At 45.0% G+C, this 14762-nt stretch overlaps 1 protein-coding gene across 4 annotated transcripts in view; it reads right to left on the bottom strand.

Annotated features, from left to right (window-relative positions):
* Window positions 1-14762, bottom strand: part of SYNDIG1 (synapse differentiation inducing 1) — a 160529-nt gene that overhangs the window by 124797 nt on the left and 20970 nt on the right. For 3 of the 4 annotated variants that reach the window (XM_060192512.1, XM_060192527.1, XM_060192525.1), the window contains exon 2: window positions 7226-7292. The exons of the other annotated variant lie outside the window; for it this stretch is intronic. The gene's annotated coding sequence lies outside the window, so the exon portion shown is untranslated. The remainder of the gene's footprint in view (window positions 1-7225; window positions 7293-14762) is intronic. 4 annotated transcript variants of the gene reach the window in all.

The following is a 14762-nucleotide window of genomic DNA, read 5'->3' as shown; positions in this document are numbered from 1 at the left end:
ATGGAGGTGACAATATGCCAGGACACAAGTCACCTTTGTTTCTGGTGGTATCTCACCATCTTCTCAGGAGATGTCTCTTTCTCCTAAGCCTCTGGCATCTTGAATGTCATCTCCCTTGTAATTCCCATTCTGGGTTTGGGAGATGCTGCTGCTTGTACCCACGACATGCTTCATATCACGTCATTTCACAAGCCCTTGGCCTTACAATGTACTGGAGAAATAAATGCTGGGAGTGGCAGGAAGCACTGAACAGTGGGCATGCTTCCAGGTACAGCTGTACTCACCTCCACAGAAAATTCCTCCCTGGAGTGATTTCGGATTAAAATTGGAGGTGCCAAATTGCAGCCCTTAGAATAAGTTGCAACCAAGCCTTGACCGGGGGGGAGAGGGGGGGCTGTCCTACCCTGGCCAGGGCCTTAGAACCAGCAATAGGGATCATATGATAGCTCTGCTTTTGCTTCTGCCATCCTGGAACATATATTCTGAACCTGTTAAAATAAACCAATCTGGGGCTGAGGAGACAGCATAGTAGTTCTGCAAAAGACTCTCCTGCCTGAGGCTCTGAGGTCCCAGGTTCAATTCCCAGAACCACCATCAGCAAGAATTGAGCAGTGCTGTGGTAGAAAGAAGGGAATAGAGAAAGAAAGATGGAGGAGAAAGAAAGGAGAAGAAAAGGATGAAAGAGAGAAAGCAAGAGATAGAGACAGAGAGAGAGAGAGAGAGAGGGAGAGAGAGAGCCTCTTTAATTAGAAATACTGTTTTGTAGCTTGCCTCTGACTGATTATCACTGGACTACAACTTTATATTTTAAAAATATTTATTTTGGGAGCAGTGGGTTAGCGCAGGTGGTGCAAATCGCAAGGACCGGTGTAAGGATCCTGGTTTGTGCCCCCGGCTCCCCACCTGCAAGGGAGTCGTTTCACAGGTGGTGAAACCAGGTCTGCAGGTGTCTATCTTTCTCTCCCCCTCTCTGTCTTCCCTTCCTCTCTCCATTTCTCTTTGTCCTATCCAACAACAACGACATCAATAATAACTACAACAATAAAACAAGGACAACAAAAGGGAATTAATAAATATTAAAAAATTAAAACCAAAAAATATTTAGGTGTTTATTTTAAAGGAGAGAGAGGAGGCATCCCACTCCTGCATACGAAGGCCCTGTGCAGGTGAGTCTGCCTTCTGAGCCTCCTCATGTCTGAGGAGTCACAGCTCCCATCACAGCGAGATGGCACTGAACTGAGAAATGCTGCAATTTACAACAGTACTCCATGTCTACACTTAAAAAATGCATTGCAAGTTCTATAGGGTAGCCTACTTACTGGCCTCTTGCCTGGCATTTGATTTTCTGCCCTCAGTAAGTGCCAGCCTCCCATGCTCTGATGCCTGTGGGCTGCTCTCTGAGGAGATGCTGGAACGTTCTGCCTGTCAGCAGAAACACCCTAACCTGCTTAGTGAAGCGAACTACGAAGCAACAAGCATGTGCCGAAACCACCTGGGATCCTATTAAACTCAAATTTCATTAAACATGGTGCAGTGGCACTAGACGCAAACCCCAAGGTATAGAAAGTAGACAGGGATGTCTAACACCCACCCACATTGAGCTGCAGGCTGAGCGAGGGTGGTGGACCTGGAGCAGGGCCTGCAAGGACCAAATTCCCCTCCCTCCGTCCACTGAAGGAAGCCCTCACCCAAGGGCCCATGAGCCCAGAAAATGCTGTTAATGCCTCACTACACAGGGCTGCTCGGAAAACTGACCCACTGGCATCTTTTTCTTCAACAGTTTCCCCCACAGCTTCCCTAATGCACCTTCGGCATTTTTGCCTCCTTCCCGTGTCTCCCATGCACTCGTTTCCAGACTAGCCTTCTCTGTCCAGTGTTGGTGGAAATCATTTTTCACTCATCATTGTTCCACAGCTCATGGTGACAGCTGTCATCCAAGGGGCAATGACCACCAGACCCACCAAGTGATTCCTTAGCCCCTCTCAAAACTATTAAAAGCAGTGTACAGTAAACCCTCTGTTGCTTCTCAATCTCACACAGCCATGCCAGCAACAGTGCAAACACAGTCCACCTGCCCACCCGTCCACCTCTCCACCCACTGCCAACTCCCTGCCCACCTCTCTACCCACCTGCCAACTCCATGCCTACCTCTCTACCCACCTGTCTACCTCCTGCCCACCTCTCCACCTAGCTGCCCACCTGTCCAAGCCCCAGAGCTGGAATTCTGTGCCATTACCACCTCCTGCTCCCCATTCAAATCATCTTTGAAAAGTCCTGCTGAGTCTTCAGCTGGTCTCCCTTGTTGTTTGCTACCAAGATATCATCTCTTACTCAAGACACTTCAAACATCTTCATGCATGTCCCCTCCTTTCCTGGCCAGTGGAGTCCCAATGGGGGTCTTTTAGAAATGCAGTTGATCTTGTGACATCCCTGTCAAATTCCTTCAGTCACACTGTTCCTGGGGCACAGACCAATGACCACAGTACAACTCAAGAGTCACAGCGGAAGCCAAGCCCTACCTCTTCCTCTCAAATGAATCTTAAGAGTTATTATCTAAGCCAGTGAGCAGAGTTCTGCTCTGGTGTGTGAGATGCAGGGAACTGAACCTGAAGCCCCATGCATACAAGCAAGCTGTTCCACTCACTACACAAACTCCCCGGCTGCCTCCTCCCAAAATTGTGACTACTCCCCTCCCCTGGCCCACTTTCTGACCTTCAGTCCTTTATTCCTTTGAAGTAAAAGTGGATGCTTACGAAATAGAGTTCTCAAGTGTGAGTCCCTCACATTCTATAGAAAACTAAAGCCTGTATTCTTCAGTGCTTCAGGAAATAGGGGACAGAATGCAAGGCCCAGCTCCCACTCAGCCTCGTTGCCAAGATGGAGACCTGGAGCTGAGGACAGCATTGCTTGTCTGCAGGCAACTTGGAGTGATCAGATGGCATTTCATTGTCTCAGTCCCCATCACTCCCTATTTTTTCCAGTGAATTTCTTTAAAGATTTTTGCAGGGGGTGGGTGGTGGCACACATACCACCATGTGCAAGGACTTGGGTTCAAGCCCCCAATGCAAGGGGGATGCTTCACAAGCAGTGAAGTAGGTCTGCAGTGTCTCTCTGTCTCAGTGTCTCTCTGTACCTAACCCCTCCCCTCTCAATTTCTCTCTGTCCTATCAGATAAAAATAGAAAGAAGAAAAGGCCACCTGGAGTGGTGGATTTGTATATAGTGTAGGCACCAAGCCCCAGAGACAACCCTGGTGGCAATAAAAAAAGAAAATACTTTTGCTCTTTGCTTCTTTACTTGACCCTGTTATAATCTGCACTACACCAAAAACAAATCAGCAATTCACATATCAAGAATGTCATCAGAACATAGAATTTCTCTCACTAGGTCCCATGAACTACTGTGTAAGGAGACCTGGCAAGACAAAATAGACAAAGAGGACCTGTTTTGTCCCCAACACCAGTCTCAGTGCTGGGGGTGCATCCGGCAAATAGCCAGAAGCCTCTGTCTTTATGGAGTGTGTGTTGTCCTAAGGGTTGAGAGCACAACTGAGTGGCGGTGATAAGAGCTGGAGCAGGATGAGGGAGGGTGGAGGATGTGGGGGTGGTGGGGAGGAGGCATTCCCAGTGGTATTTGGGGGGACTCATTGCAGCATGGCGCTGTTTCAGTGAGAACTTTGCAGCTCATCTTGGAACAGAAATAGCTGAGCTTCTCATGAGGCCCAGGTCTATTTTTACTGCGTGGACACCGTGAGTCATGCTGCTGACTGTCTTCTCTTTGCACTGCTGCTGAGGAATTTACTGCCAACTCTGGACATCAAGACATATCTGAGGGTGCTGATCTTTCTCCTAGTTTAGTCTCATTTTGTTCCTAAGTATTTATCTTTTTCTTGTTAGCATCACTCTCACATTTATTGGCTTGGTTAACCAGTTTTGTTCTATCACCATGTCCTGGGTGCTATAGACTCTGTGAGCTGACCCACTATCCCAGGGAGATGTCTATCCATAAGTAATCCCTTTGTGAGGGAGAGATGGCAGCTTCCTCCACTGTTTTCCGTAAGGAGCAACTTAGAGGGAAGGAAGACCCAGTTCCCTCACCAGCTCTTTTGGCCACAGAGTATGAGACTGTGACCCTGGCTCACATACCCAGAACTAAGGACCCATGAAACTTGGAGAAGTGTAGTATGTCTGATGCTATGATTTCTGAGTGAGCCTTGAGCATATCTTTGCTTTTTTTTTTTCCTCCAGGGTTATCACTGGGGTTCTAATCCACTACTCCTGGAGGCCTCCCCTCAATTTTTTTTGGATAGGACAGAGATAAATTAAGGGTGGTGGGAGAGATAGAAAGAAAACTGCAGACCTTCACCACTTGTAAAGTGACACCCCTGCAGGTGGGGGCTGAGGGCTCGAACTAGGATCCTTGTGCAAGTCCTTGCACTTTGAATTATCTGCACGTCACCGTCCAGCCCCCACCTAAGCATGTCTTTGTCACAGCTCATTGTCAACTGAAAGGTTTAACTAATTAGTTTCAAGTAAAACAAAAACAAATACAAAGACAAAATTTTCTTGAAGGTGTTTCCCAGACATATTAGAGGTATGGGGAGACAGCACAATGTTTATGCAAAAGATTTTCATAGCTGAGACTCTGGGGTCCCAGGTTCAATCCCTACCCAGTACCACCATCAGGCAGAACTGAGTAGTGCTCTAGTGTGTCTGTCTCTCTCTATACCTGATTATATCTCTCTCATTAGGAAAAAAAAACTACATAAAATACTCTTTAAATGTTAACAACAACAACAAAGGAAAAGTCTGCATTTACCTGATGACACTTGAAATATACATAGTTCATGGTACTCTGCTATGACTTCAATGGCCTTAGTATTTTGTGCCTTCCAGGGGTGAGAACAGTCTAACAGGTCTTCAAGCCTTCCTGAGTAGAAATCAGCTGACAATGGATTACGCTGTGTAGGAATTTGAGCTGGAAGAGCAAACTGGCATGTTCTTAAGAGGTCTTAGATGAGCCATCCATGGGAATTAATGTTTACAATTAACAGTCACTACAATAGGGCCAGCAAAATAGCTCACTCGGGTTACACCTACTTTGCCATACACAGGACCTGGCTTTGAGCCGAGCTACCACTACACAGGAAGAAGCTTTGGATATCTGGTATCTGTCTGTCTTATCAGTCTAAAAAAGTCAGCCAGAAGGGGCCAAACCCTAGTGGTGCATAAAAAAAGGTCCTTAAAATATCAATACTTGCAACACTCACAGGGGTAATTTGCTTCAAAATCATGTTCTTTCCCATCAGACCTTGCAGAAGGAGATTCGATTATGAAGATGCAGCGTCTGTCTATGGCTGGGATGTGATTCATCCTGAAAAGGATCTTGACACTGTGTGAAGCAGAGCAGCAATGTCACTCTGCAAGTGGCACTGCCTCCTGCTGTGACACATCAATCCCTCACTCATCCTGAAACGGACTCTCCTAGTAAGCACATACTTCTGAGCAGGTCTCTGGCTCTCCATTTCAATATGGGGACAGTTCCTATGCCCCTGGTGATGCCTGAGACTTCCCACTTCTCAGCTGTGAGGATGGGTGGAGAGTGAGCAGTCTGTCAGGAAGGAGGCTCCAGGGGTTTAGTAAAGCAAGCTAGGTGGGAAGCAGAGAAAGGCCAAGACTAGTATGTGCTAGAAGTGGGCTTGTGCAGCAGGCAGCTGGAGTCTAGGTCACCTTGGAGAGCATCTACTCAGTCACTATCAGATGTGAGGGAGTAAAGAGGATGCTTGCACTCCAATCCTTGTCCACCATTGTGAGATCTCAGATGACTCCTAGGACCTTCACTCTTGTCCTTATGGGGCTGAGAAGAAGAGGTCAGCTGCCAACTGGGACTTCTACTGGTCTCCCACTGTTGTAAAGAACTCCCAGGCAGAGCCACAGTTAGCTGTAAGGAGCTCTAGGCTTGCAGGGGTGAGTGTGCAGCAGATGTAAACTCCTAGGCACAAAACTCTTCAGTGAGACACTGAGGTTGGGATTACTCTTTAATACCACAAAGTGCAGCCTGTGGCATAGTGGGTACTTAATAAGAGAACCTCATACTCAGTGTTCCACAACAGTCCTATAAAATGGACATTGGCATTACAAATAAAGTTATTTTTCATGAGAAGAAACTGAGATAGGTGTATGACAGCTAGTGAAGTGGCAAAGCTGGGATTTGAACCAGTCACTCTGACCTCAGAGGCCCTCTCTCGACCCTTTCTTTACTCCACATAGCAATGCAGCTGGCTGTGCAAAGGGGCAAAAATGAGCCTATGTATCACACATCCAATCACAGCAGTATCTGATCTTTAAATCCTTAATGAAAGCCAGCTTTTCAGTCACTGAAATGGATATTCTCCCCCAAAACATGGCCACTCCTTGTAATTGCAGTGGTTCTCAGGGTTGTTTGAAAATCTCTTTGGAGGCAGAAGATAACTATCAGATGTTTTTGGTCATATGTGGAACATAGAGGACCAAAGCATATGAACTTGACTTTATGAGAACAACAGTGGTTGGGGGGGAACATGGAATTTTGGTGGAGGGTATGGGGACTTACACAGACTATGTGTGGGTGTGAAAATATGCCCCTGAAATCTTGTACTTTTAAATTTTTATTATTTTTAAATATTTATTTACTTATTTATTCCCTTTTGTTGCCCTTGTTGTTTTATTGTTGTAGTTATCATTGTTGTTATTGATGTCATCATTGTTGGATAGGACAGAGAAATGGAGAGGGGACGGGAAGACAGAGAGGGGGAGAGAAAGATAGACACCTGCAAATATGCTCCCCTGCAGGTGGAGAGCCAGAAGCTTGAACTGGGATCCTTACACTGGTCCTTGTCCTTTGTGCCACCTGCGCTTAACCCACTGCGCTACCGCCAACTCCCTGAAATCTTGTACTTTTATACAACATTTAAATCACTAATCAAAAAAGGAGGGAAAAAAAAAGGAGGTAGGAACTTTTGGGGAAGAAAACCAATTTCCTAAAGATGCTTTGTTCTTGTAAGTTCACTCCAATGAATGCTCCAGGGGTGAGTGTGGTATCCACCACTGAGGAAGATGGGGGGTCTGTCCTTTCAAGGTCAGATAGTTGGTCCCTTACTAGACTTCTCTGAAATTTAAGAGTGTGTGAGAGAAAAAACAATGATTTGGGGCCTGAGAGGCAGCATAGTGGTTATGCAAAAGACTTACATGCCTCAGGCACCAAAGTCCTCGGGTCAATTCCCAGCACCATGACAATCCAGAGTTGAGCAGTGCTCTAGTTAAAATGAAAAGAAGAAAGAAAAAGCAAACACTAATGTTTGGCTTTGTTTGGTGCTGGAGATCAAACCCAGAGTCTCATACATGTTAAGTGTGTACTCTACCTCTGGGTTGTGTCTCCATTCTCCTCCGTTGAAGCCCACTCAATCAAAGGAAGAGAAATTAATGTGGTGACTTAATAGGCCTAAGTACCAGTTTATCTCAGGTACTTTTCTTCTTCTAGAAGAAGAATCTCAGGTACTTAATTATATCCACAAATATGATGAAATATACTTAAATACATCTTATGACAGAAGTATGAAATTCTCATTAAAGTCAGTGCTTAAAAATAATATGAACTAGTAATTAGACATTAAATGAAGTATAGTTTATTAGTGTTATTTTGAAGAGACAAAATTCTGCAATAAATCTGTGGAAAGCAGGATCTAGGTCAAAGAAACACAAAGGGATGGGGAGGGGGCTATGGGAGGGAGAAACTGAGACTTCAAAATAGATAAAAAAAATTACATCTGTGAAAAAAATTACATCTGTGAAGCAAGAATAAGAATGGCAAATAATTTTTTAATATCTAAAGTGCAAACGATGCTTTATTTTCTCTCACAAATCTGTTGGGGGTATTTGAGATAGCTTGTGAGGACAAAATGGCATATGCAGAAAAATAATATCTTTCAGTGAAGATTAGTAAAGAAGGAATAAGACTAATATTTACCAACACTGTAATGCACACTTTCACATCTGCTTTTTTGGAAATTATCTTGCCAACCCAGGACAGGTGAATTGCAATGTCTCTTTATAGATGAAAGGACAGGTGTTTATTGGGGTCAGTCTCTAGCTCATGGTTACGAAGCAAGTCAGTTACACTCAAATCTCTATCCTAGTTTGTTGGACATCTATACTTATCTCACTATATACAGTATCACCCTTTTAGAATCAAGAATAAAATAGGTGAGAACACAGTGAGCAAAAACTCTCAAGATATCATTGAAAGAAATAGGAAAGGATCTAAGTGTAAAGGCATTGCATGTTCGTTCATGAATTATGAATGTTAATGTTACTAAAATGGTAATACTCCCCAAATCAATCTACAGATTTAATGTAATCCTTGTTAGCACCACAGATGATTTCTGGCAGCAATTGACCAGTTAGCCCTAAAATTCATACCAAACTGCAAAAGATGATATTCTCCTCATCCTGCTTGTGAAACACATAGTCAACACAAGCATTTCTACATCAAATAGCAGCAATGCCTATTTACCAACCAGCTAAAGGTTACAACATATTCCTCTAAGATACTGCATTTTTGTGTGTTTGTGTTTGTTTTTTTCCAGAGCACTGCTCAGCTCTGGTTTACGGTGGTGCTGGGGATTGAACCTGGGATCTCAGAGCCTCAGGCATGAAAGTTTTTTGCATACTCATTCTGCTATTTCTTCTGCTCCAATATATTTTGTTTGAATCCCCCTAATTTTAGGATTGTATTATTCCCGTTCTATGTATGAAGTAAATGAAGTCTAAGTGCTCGATTCTGACCCCATTCTGTCCACAGTCTCACTTTAGTTTAAATTTACACCATTACACCACAGTAAGCATGATAAAGGAGCAACTAAAGATCACAGTCACAGGAGAGGAACTGGTGGTTCTTATTCTGTAGAAACTTTTTTTCCTGACCCGTGTGTTATATAACTAATGAGAACTGCTGTTTCTGGGGCCTTAACATAAAGCAGAGTAAATTGTTCCTCTCAGGGGAGAGCCAGTACAGATACAGAAACTTACAGAGCTGATCAGGTCACAAGTGTGAGGCAACCTCACAGACTCTCAGTGGACAAAGAACACTGTGGGCCTGCTTCATGGGGGCAGGGAGAGGGCCTATGTGGGAGTCTCTGGGACCTGTTTTGACAGCTAGGACCATACCTCCTTTGTCAGTGGGTCACAGGGGCACACGGGGGTGGACTGACTGGTCCAGGTCTTGCCCACTGGCTGGTCCTTCAGTTCCCTTCCAACCTGTCTGTTGTCACTTGTGACCCGTCACCACTGTCATTTATGAACCCCTCAGAGCTGGCTTCTTCCTCACCTCCCCTTCAGCACTCAATACTCAATGACAGCTCCCCCGGAATCAATAATAGAGTGGTATAAACACAGGGTCCTTGTCACTTCACCCTCCCACAATTCCTTAGTTTTTTTAGTGTCCACCTTGGCATTCCAAGGACTCACTTGCTTCCCCTTTGTGATGATCAGCCAGAGCTGCCACCCACTCCTCTCCCATGAGCACACCTTGACCTTAGGCAGGGCTCTGAGTATACCAGCTCTGAAACCTCCATCCCCAGCAACCCTTCTTCTAGCCCTAGAGCTCACTTGTCCAGCATCAAGCCTCCAGTCTCTGCTTCCCTCTACCAGGCCCTGTGAGCCATATTCTCATACTCACCCTCCCGTGGTCCTCAATTCCACAGAACAGTCCCACCTCCCCCAGCCTGTGCTCCAGCCCACCAGGAGAAACACACACATACACAAACACACAAACAGACGCACATACAATCACACAAATTCACATACACACATTTACACACATAAACTCTTACACACACACATTCACACTCTCTCTCTCTCTCACACACACACACACACAGACACACACACAGACACACATACAGACACACACACACACACACACACACACATACACACACATACTCACATGACTCCTCTTGCCTTCCTTCTTCCCCTTCCATGGAGAAGTCTCTGCTGCACTGAACTGCAAGCCCCTGCCCACCCTACCCCCTTCATACAGCCCCTTGTTACTTCTGCTTCTGAGCAGAGGCAATGGGGTGGGGGTGGGGGATCCAGGCTGAGCTTCCCTGACATTAGGGGCATGGAAGGCTGGAGGCCATGACCTCTGCCGCTCTTTCTCCACTCCCCTGGGCAGACTATCCTCCTTCACATGTCCTTGTGCCAGGACCCTTCCTTCACCATCCCTTTCCTTCCTCTCATCCTGGAGGGGTGGGGGCATTCGCAGTCCTAGGGTGTCTGCACAGACTCAGCGTGACACTCCTGCTGGAATAAAGCCCTAGATTCATGAGTGAGGATAGAACACCACCCTCCTCCCCTCTCTCCCACCACTCCTCTCTCTGTCAAGACTCTCAGCATCTGCCTCTGCCCCTGCTCCCTTCATGCTTAGCACAGACCAGCACCCCACCTCCTCCACTGCATGTCCCACCTGGTAGGTGCAGACACCCCTACCCAGCCATGTCCCCCTGTCTACACATCCAGTTATCTTGGAGCTAAGGCATAGAAATATGAAGTTGAATATTAAATATTAACCTTGAAAAAAAAAGAAGCAAGCAAACTGTTTCTAAACCTTGTGAAAACTCTGGTGGTTATTGTTGAGAGACAGGAGGGCAAGGACACACAACTTAGGTGGTGGTGGGTGTGGTGTGGAACTATACCCTGTAAACTTACAATCTTGTAATCCACTATTAATCACAAAATTAAAAAAAAATTGAAGCTGCATAAAAGAGATTGTGTTACTCTGCATCCCTGTAGGTCTGAGCTTACATTCTGTGATCATGGCTAGGAACATACCAGGCTTCACTAATTTCGGGATCCATCCAGGTAGTAGGTAGAGTATGTTGTCCAACCTCTATGTGTCTTGGACCCCTGCCTCCCCAGATCCCTGCCCCAGGATTGACCTGCCAATGCCCATGTTCAGTGGAGAAGCAATTACAGAAGCCAGACCTTCCACCTTCTGTACCCCACAATGATCATGGGTCCATACTCACAGAGGGATAAAGAATAGGGAAGCTAAAAAAAAAAAAGAATAGGGACGCTATCAAGGGAGGGGATTGGATATGGAGCTCTAGGGGTGAGCACTGTGTGGAAATGTACCCCTCTTATCCTATATCTTGTCAATATTTCCATTTTATAAATTAAAAAAAAGAGATTGTGTTACTTCCACTTTTACTTGTTTTTGGTTTTTTTTCCCCTCAGGACTGTTTTTCTTCAGGGTTTTCTATAGTTTTAAATGAATTTCATGAGTTTTTTTGTTTACAAAAAGAAATATTAAGCTAAGGGGTCGGGTAGTAGTGTACCTGGTTGAGTGCCATGCACAAGGACCAAGGTTCAAGCTCCTGCTCCCCACCTGCAGGGAGGATACTTCATGAGCAGTGAAGCAGGGCTGCAGGTCTCTCCACCCCCTCTCTTTCCTTATCTTTCTCTCTGCTGGGAAATTGTGCAGATGCAGTCACATCTGCCATGTTGCCCCCTCAGGCTACTGCTAATTCCTGCGAGAGTTGGGACATTCTCAGAGTGCCTGTTCCGCCATGTTATGCCCTCAGGACATTGTCTATATCCCCCATATTTGGTCACTCCTCCCCCCTCCCATTCTCACGAGAGTTATCATCCTATCCTGGAGTGCTATGGTTACTCCTCCCCCTTCCCATTCTCGTGAAAGCTGCTCCTATAAAAACCCTTCGTTTTCCGCACCTCGCTCTCTTGCCAGCGCTTCACTCCGGTGTTCAGACGCAGGAAAGGTTACTGCGTGAGGCGGCCATTTTCGCTACCTCCACGTGGCCCAACCTGCTTCTCTCGCACCCATCTCTGAGGTGCCAGCGCAAATAAAGATTTGTGTTTCCTCTTCGCTCCGAACGCCCTCTCTCCGCGGCCTGCGCACAACAACGTCTGGCTCAACAACATCTCTCCCTATTTATTTTCCCTCCCCTCTCAATTTTTTTCTGTCCTATCAAATAAAATAGAAAAAAAAAAGTGTCCTCCCAGAACAGTAGATTTGTAATGCCAGTATAGATCCCACCAACAACTCTGGTTGCAGTAAATAAATCAATAAATAGGTAGAAATATTAAGCTGGAAGTCTTGAGGACCTGTCAGTGCATGTGTGAAAGAGCCCAGACCCATCCATCGGCCTAGCTGAATCCCTGCATGGTCCCGCCTCTGTCCGCTGCCCCACCTGCTTTCCCTGCCTATGGCCACTGCACTTAGACTCATCACAGCAAGGGTCACCCTGTTAGCCTAGCTCACTGGCCCCAAATCTTTGTTTGATTTTCCTTCCAAGACTTGTGCATTCATCTGTGCCTAGACCCTCTGTACACAAAATGGCAAGCTTGAATCCCTCTTGTCCATAGGAGCTTAGCTCCAAAACCATGTTCTTAAAAATACTGTTCTGGATAACCCATTTTATTATTCCAGCCTCCCCCCATCAACCTATCATATGAGCTTAGTTTCTTCTCTGTGCTTACAATAAACTAAAATTACTTATACTGAGCTGGAGAGATAGAATGTTTCTGCAAAAGACTCTCATGCCTGAGGCACTGAGGTCCCAGGTTCAATCCCCAGTATCACCATCAGGCAGAGTTGAGCAGAGCTCTGGTATCTAAGTAAGTAAAATACTTTAAAAAATATGTTTCTCAGGCTGGGGGGTTTGGGTTGACTTGCCAACACCCATGCCCAATAAAGAAGAATTACAGAAACCAGGACTCCTACCTTTTATATTCCAAAAAGAATTTTGGCCCACACTCCAGAAGAGAAGAAATGTTAGGGGAAGATGACTAGAGGTCTCTGAAGCCTAATTCCACTAGGACCCAGAGAGACAAGAGAGGAAAACAAAGAAGGGCATTTGAAAGTAGCAGTAGGCACAGGTGTGACATAGAAAGGAAGAGAAGGCAGGACTATAGGAAATAAAGTGGGCAAAAATATAGTTACAGAAATAATAATCCACCCATATCTGTGACTTTGGGAGAGCTACTGCAATTTCCAGTGGAGGGAATGGGAACACAGAACTCTAGTGGTAGGAATGGTGTGGAACTGAATGCCTATTATCTTATAAATTTGCAAACAAATATTAATAAAAATATATGTTTCTAAAAAAATACTTCTTTTACCTCCTGTTTCTACCCTCATGGGAACATGCACTTAATAACAACTAAGACCTTGTGTAACCCATTGTCCTAGAAGCTCGTGTTCTCAGAACAAAACTTGGCATGTAATGCCCAACTGTTGGTCACATTGAAAGAAGTATTTCTGGAAGGCTCCAGCCCTCTTTGGATGCCTGTCTCATACCTTTATTCATCCATCCCCTCAGCCTCTGATTGAAAGTGGCACATTCATGAGTGGCCATCTATCATGAGTGGCACATTCATGAGTCACTTTGGTCATGAAAGAGGCTGGATAGAGCAAGGACGCGGGGCTGACAGGCACTGTTCAGGCCTGCTCTTCATCAGCCTACTTAGGATGTGCTGTCCGTGCCGTGACGACAGGAAGGCTTGGACAGACCTGTCTTATGACTCCTTTAGAATCAGCATGATAGCAGCATTGGTAAGTATGAACTCCTTTGTCAATAGCAGAGCTAGAGAAAACCACAGATCAATCAGTCACCCTGCCTGTGAGAATTTTAGGGCATAATGTCAATCTCAAGGGATTTATTTTTAATATGAAAGGTTGTTTCTAAAAGATATGTGATTCAAGAAGGGGGAAACTTGTTAAAATAAACCAATTTAAGCTAGGAACCAAACTTCACAGGAGAATTTATTTGTGTGCACAAGTAGGCTTCACACCAAGAAAAGAAAATTCTGCACTACTACAGTGAGTTCATTTTACTGTTTGTAAGATTTGTATTTTATTTACTGTTGGGACATGAATGTAATTAGCATATGGCTGATGTCAGCCTGACAAGCATGCTACAGACTTACACACAAACCCACAAAGGATTGTGGATGGACAGGAAGGTTGTTTAAGGGAATATCTGGGGGAAATTGCTCTTTGCTCCTGCTGCCCTTGCCTGATCTCTTTCTCCCTGGAACTCACCATGCACTTCCCTGGGACCTGAACATGTGTAGCCAAGCAATGGTAACTAGCTTAAAGTCTTATGGCTCCTCACCATCATGACTAGCCGATCACTGCCCTTTTGCCTGTATTGCTGACATGGTTCTTATATACCTAAGTAATCCATGATGCAATAAACCTCCTGTTTACTTAAACCCCAGTCAAAGCATTTCATGTCAAGAAAAGAAAATTCCGCACTACTACAATGAGCTAATTTTATTGCTTTTAAGATTTATATTTTATTTCTCACATATGAGGATAGAGTTCCACATGAGACAGAGACAAAAGGAAGCCAGAACATCAGTCCAGAGCATGCAAGAATAGGGAATGGCCCAGGCATCTCAGACATGGAAGTCTCAATGCTCTACCAGATGAGTTGTGCCCTCAGCTTAAAATGTGTAATCATTAAATATAGAGCAAGTTTGAGATCAGAATTCTCAGAACAAAGGGTAATTGAGAGTTGTTGACATTTGCCAGTACACTTAAATCTTCCAGTGATGTTGACTTTGATAGCCACTGGGAAGAGAATGACTTTTTGCCAGGATACCCAAGTTTATCCTAACTTTGATCAGCATGTGGCAATACTTTGGCAGCCTTGCACTGCAGGTGTCTGAGCTGCCTGCAGATGTGCAGACTTCCTCTCCA

This window comes from Erinaceus europaeus, chromosome 1 (genome assembly GCF_950295315.1).
Source record: "Erinaceus europaeus chromosome 1, mEriEur2.1, whole genome shotgun sequence".
Lineage (NCBI taxonomy): Eukaryota > Metazoa > Chordata > Mammalia > Eulipotyphla > Erinaceidae > Erinaceus > Erinaceus europaeus.
The sequence above is the reverse complement of the archived record's forward strand: the minus strand, read 5'-3'. Positions and strand labels throughout refer to the sequence as shown.